The sequence below is a fragment of the Orycteropus afer genome, unplaced genomic scaffold (genome assembly GCF_000298275.1).
Source record: "Orycteropus afer afer isolate SDZICR_OR568_19922 unplaced genomic scaffold, OryAfe1.0 scaffold00066, whole genome shotgun sequence".
NCBI classification, from domain to species: Eukaryota; Metazoa; Chordata; class Mammalia; order Tubulidentata; family Orycteropodidae; genus Orycteropus; species Orycteropus afer.
Window position 1 is genome coordinate 11,108,862 of NW_006921653.1, and position 6,373 is coordinate 11,115,234.

The window sequence follows — 6,373 nt, forward strand, 5'->3', positions numbered from 1 at the left end:
CTACTTCTGTAGTGATACTGCCTCAGAAACCCAAGGAGGGGTCGTTATGAGTCGGGGCCAACTCGACAGCAAACAACAACATAAATTATTATAACCAAAACCAAACCAAACTCACTGCCGTTGAGTCTGTCTGACCCCTCCTTGGGTTTCTGAGGTGGTATTACTATGGAAGTAGATTGCCCAACCTTCCTTCTGAGGGATGGCTGGCGGGTTTGAACTGCCAGCCTTCTGGTTAGCAGTCAAATATCTTAGGCACTACACTACCAGAGCTCCTATAAATTATTATATGTAAAGTAATACTGTATATGTATAACACATATACTTTAAAAATAAGTATTTATATATAAGCATGTGTAATAGTGAGACTTGCAACTAACCTATATATCCAAATATGTTGACTTTATTTGTGTTGTTGTTGTTATGTGCCATTGAGTCGTACCTGACTTCTTGCAACCCTCCTTGGGTTTCCAAGGCAGTATCACTGCGGAAATAGACTGCCCGACCTTCCTTCCGGGGAGTGGCTGGTGGTTTTGAACTGCCACCCTCTGGTTAGCAGTCAAGTGCCTTAGGCACTATGCTACCATAACTTTATTTAGCAGTCTTTAAATAATGGTGCATTTGAATTGACTTATAAAAATATTCATAATGGAAACTAAGTGAATAAAGAGACATAAAATTATAAATATTTCCCTAGTTTTATTATATTTATATACATTTTTATCTACATACATATTCTCAGTTATGACTTAAAAAAAAATGGAGCTCTGGTGGTGTAGTGCTTAAGGCATTTGACTGCTGACCTTAAGTCTGGTGGTTCAAACCCACCAGCCACTCCTCAGAGGGAAGATTGGGCAATCTACTTTTGTTAGTGATACTGCTTATCAGGCCTAGGGCACCCCAAGAAAATGTTACTTTACAATGCAAAGTTTGGGTTGCCTACATAATCACCTAAAGAAGTTCAAACCCCAAAGATTTAAACATTAAATCAGCATAAGCTGCTACATTGTTTACAATCAGTTAAAAATAAAGACTGGGGTGATGTCAGAAATGTAAGAGTGTGACTGTCTTTTAACTTTCTGTTTTAGGGGCCTGGGGAATTATTTTTGCTCTTGACCCCGTGATTCTTGATCCCTTTTGATGTGATTAGAAAGCTAGTTTCTGTTGTCTTTCTACGCTTGAAGAATGTAAAAGCTGTATCTATTTGTCTCCCAAAAAGGGGAGGACCCAGAGACTGATTATCAGGGACAATTGAAAGCAAAAGGACTTGTTCTGGCCATTGGACTCAAGACTCTATCTCTACTTAGGTGAGGTGATGAAAATATAGATGACCTGGAATACTACAAAGCTGTGATTCCTATTTTCTTTGCCTAGGGATTTTCCCTTTCTTCCCCACTGTTGTTGTTGTTGTTATGTGCCATCGAGTTGGTGCGACTCATAGTGACCCATCCTTGGGTTTCTGAGGTGGTATCATTATGGAAGTAGATTGCCCAAACTTCCTTCCGAGGAGTGACTGGTGGGTTTGAACCACCAGGCTTCTGGTTAGCAGTCATGTGCCTTAGGCACTATGCTACCAGAGCTCCTTCTTCCCCACTAGGTATCAGAAAGATTGGAGCTGTCAATAAAGTTTGTATCTGTTTCAATCATATTTTGGAGCTCTATGCTTCTGGGTAATAGGTACAGAATTTTGAGAAATATCATCTATTTCTGATTGCACCTCTGGACCTAGAGATTATGTAGTTTTTCAGATAATATATACTTATATAGAGAGGAATGTAGAAATAAAGGAAATTAATTGTTTTGTCTCCAAAAAATGGAATCACAATTAAATATCTTCTTGTTACATTTTTATACATTATTCATCATGTTCAACACAATATTATTACATATTTTCAATCATTACATATTTACCATGCAAGGATGGAATTCACTTCCACTATGCATAGATAAAGGAGCCCTGATGGCTTAAGGGTTAATCAATCAGCTGCTAACCAAAAAGTCAGGGGTTCAAACCCACTAAATGGCTCTAGGGGGAAAAGATGAACAAGTCTGATTTCATAAAGATTAAACCAAAACCAAACTCACTGCCATTAAGTTAATGCTGACTCACAGAAACCCCCACTGTTTTTCTGAGGCAGTAAATCTTTATGGAAGTAGATGGTTTCAGCTTCCTTCCATGGAGTGGCTGGTGGGTTTGAACCACCAGCCTTCTCATTAGCAGTCAAATGTCTTAGGCACTGTGGCACCAGAGCTCCTTCATAAAGATTACAGCCTTGTAAACTATGGGACAGTTCTACTCTGTCCTATATGGTCTCTCTGAGTCGTAATCAATTCTGTGGCAATATTTTATGCTCAGATAAAGGTCCCTCAGTGGTACAAACAGTTTGTGCTCACTTCTCCACTAACCTAAAGTCTGGCTGTTTGAATCCACTCAACTGCCCCACAGAAGAAAGACCTAACTATCAATTTGCTTCTGTAAAGATTACAGCCGAGAAAATCATATGGAGCAGTTCTACTCTGTATTACATGGGGTCTGCATGAGTTCGAATCAACTGGATAACAACAAACAACAACAACATGCTCAGATAGAGAAAAAATTAGCTGATTATGATGCCTTTAAGTTAGTTGACCTCCCTCCTGAACTTCTTGTTCTTCCACAGATGAAAAAAATCATACTCAGTAAATCAACTAATCTTGGGTCACAGCAATGATGAAAATAGTCATTTTAGCAAAATGTTCAGTCTTTCTGATTTCATCCCTTTCCATCTCTAACCCATGTTGACATTTGATGTAGGAGAGTAATGTTGTGCTAGTGGAGAGAAATTTTGTCTGTTTGCTTTATCATTGCTTACCTTTCTGCTATTTTTGGCTTCAGTGAAATGTGTTACATGGCTCCTCTACTAGGGTTCGTCAAAGCCTGATCTTTTTTTTTTTTTTCTGAAATAGATTAAAAAAAAAATTTATTGTGATTTGGGTGAAAGTTTACAGAACAAATTCATCTTCCATACAGCAGTTCATATACACTTTGTCTCATGTCATTGACTGCAATTTCTCACAATACAACAGCTCTCTTTCCACTTCCTCCTCATAGTTACCTCTTCCCTGTGTCCTTCCCTCTCATTCACTCCTGCCCCCCAAGCTGTCTCCCTGTGCAGACACAGTCCTTCTATTCTCTCATGTTTGATCTCTCCAAAGAGTGTATCTATCTAATGTAAATGTTCAGCTCATATGCCTATCTTTTGTCTGGCTAAAGCCGCAGGAGTGGGTTCAATTCCAGACCTGAAGGGAAGCTTGGGGCCATAGTCTCAGGGGTTCCATCAGGAGTCAGAAATGGATGTTGATACTCGAGTAATTCATCTTCTCAGCATTCATGGCTGGCATAGGCCTTTCTGCTGCTCCACTAGCTCTTTTGTTTAGCTCCTGGGCAGGATGTCTATTTCTCAGCTTCTTCTTCACCCTTGGAAGGCTCCAACTACCTCCTGTGCCCCAAGGAGCTATGAGACCCTCTGAATCCCATCCATACAACATAGGAATGAAGGTAGCTTAAGATAATTGAACATCAGTCCTTCTTCTCCTTAATCACACTGAGATAACAAGTTTACTGGTCATGGAGTTGTTCTCCAAGTTTGTAGAGGGATGAGATTTTGGGGACAAGAGAATAAAAGAGAGAAAAATGAACAAAAACAGCAACAAAAATGATATTCCCAAATGCCAAATCTTATACTGAGCAAAATTATTTTCCTTTTCATTTCCCTCAGTTTTTAAAATATATCTTCCCTTCTCTGGGCTAAAACCCCCAAAAGAAATCATTTTCTACAAGTCTTATCCACTCCCTTGTAATATTTTCCTATCCCCTTCAACCTTATGACTAAAACTAAATGATAAGAGTGTGAGAGAAAGAGATTGGCTTAGCTATAAGGGAGATTCATATATAAGTTATTTCAAAAGAATTACTCCAGTGACACATGTATTAACAATATTATCTTTAAAGGGACTGAATTTTTCACAGAAGTATATAAGTAGTCTTTTTGGCATTCTTATAACAATGGGGCAATCTACTTCTGTAGTGATACTGCCTTGGCAACCCAAGGAGGGGTCGCTATGAGTCAGGTCCAACTCGACAGCACATATGACAACAACAGCATAACAATTAATGGAATCGCTGAGTGGCACAAATGGTCAAGCACTCAACAACTAGTCAAAATGTTGGTGGTTCAGACTCATCCAGAGGCAACTGGTGATCTATTTCTGTAAAGTTACAGCCTTGAAAATGTTATAGAACATAGTTGTACTCTGATACACATGCGGTTGTCATGAGAAAGAATCAATTGGATAGCAATTAAGAAAAACAACTGCTATTAATGGGTTTCTTTGCAGACTTTCACTATCTTTATTTATCTATAATTTCTTTTCCTAAAAAATAATTATTGATTTCATATTTAGTGACCTTATTACACTTAGAATTATTTTTCAGAGAAATCTCTTTAATATTCCATAGATATCACCTATCCATATATAGATGTATATAGCATAATGCTAAGGCACCAGACCGCTAACCAGAAGGCTGGCAATTCAAACCCACCAGCTACTCCTAGGATGGAAGCTTGGACAATCTACTTCCATAGAGATACCACTTTGGAAACCCAAGTAGGGGTCATTATGAGTCACATCAACTCATGGTAGTGAGTTTGGTATATATATATATATACACACACATGTGTGTGTATATGTATATGTGCACAAATACATATATATATTATATATATATTATGTGATATACACACACACACACACACACACATTAGGTGCTTTATCTTTTCTTTCTCAATATTCTTATCACATTTCTCTGAAAAACCTTTGTTTTCCATCGATTGGGAAGCTGAAAGGAAATAACATTTGAATTAATAATTTTACTATCTTTGACTTACTGATCTTAAAATTTTAGCTCAAAATACATTTCTAATCTTCACATAACTACATTTAATCATCTCCTTGAATCTTTTCCTGGATGTCTCAAAGGAGCCTTAAGGTTTTTAATTTTTTAAGCTAAGTTTGATTCTTCCTCCAACTGAATTTATTTGTTATTTATTTTCTGATTACTGGGTGTTCCCAAGCTAAATCCTTGACTTCTTGACCAACGCTTCTACCTTTAGTATACACATCTGATCAAATGTAATATTTTATGACTATTAAATGAAGGTGAATGAGGTCAAAATTCACTTCTGGAAATGTCACAAGACATGAACAGTGTATGCATGGGTGTACTGTGGCAGAACTTTTTTACTTAATTTCATCTTTCTGCACATGATGTTTGATATGCACATTATTTGCAAAAAAATATGGTATACACACACACACACAGTAGCTGCATCATGAATACTTATGTATCTGTATAAACCAGCTGCCACTGAGTGGGTTTTCACTAATGACTACCTCATCTGTATTGGAGTAGAACTGTGGTCTATAAGGTTTCCAAAGGCTGATTTTGGGGGTACATTACCAGCCCTTATTCCGAGATCTCTCTGAATGGACTTGAACCACCAGCCTTTCCATTACCATCCAATCTCCTTAACCAATTGCATCACCCAGGGACTCTTAAGTATCTATAAACCAAACTCACTGCCATCGAGTTGAATCTGAGTCATAGCGACCACCACTGTGTTTCCAAGGCTGTAAATCTTTATGGAACTAGATAGCCCTGTTTTCCTTCCATGGAACAGCTGGTGGATTTGAACCACTGAACTTCTAGTCAGTAGCCAAATGCCTTATCTGCTATGCCACCAGGGCTCATTAAGTATATATAGGTATTTCAAATATTATGACATAAATGAAAACTCAATCTCAGATTTAATGTAATACTAAAAGAAATCATATCGAATTTTCTATATTTTCTTATTTACTAGTTGTTGTTGTTAGGTGCTGTCGAGTCATCTCTGAGTCATAGCAACCCTATGCACAGCAGAACAAACCACTGCCCAGTTCCACACCAGCTCTGCGATCCCTGCTATATTTGAGCCCATTGCAGCAGCCACTGTGTCAACCCATCTCGTTGAGGGCCTTTCCTTCCTTCATCAATCGTCCACCTTATCAAGCATGACATCCTTCCCTAGGGAATGGTCCCTTCTGACAACATGACCAAAGTAGGTGAGATGAAGTCTGGCCATTCTCTCTTCTAAGGATTCCGAATGCTTTTCCAAGGACAGATTTGTTAGTTTTTTTAGCAGTCCATGGTACTTTCAGCATTTTTCTCCAGCACCACATCTCAAAAGCATCAATTCTTCTTTGGTCTTCTTTATTCGTTGTCCACTTCTCAAATGCATATGAGACAATTGAAAATACCTTGGCTTGTGTCAGGTGTACCTCAGTCCTCAAGGAG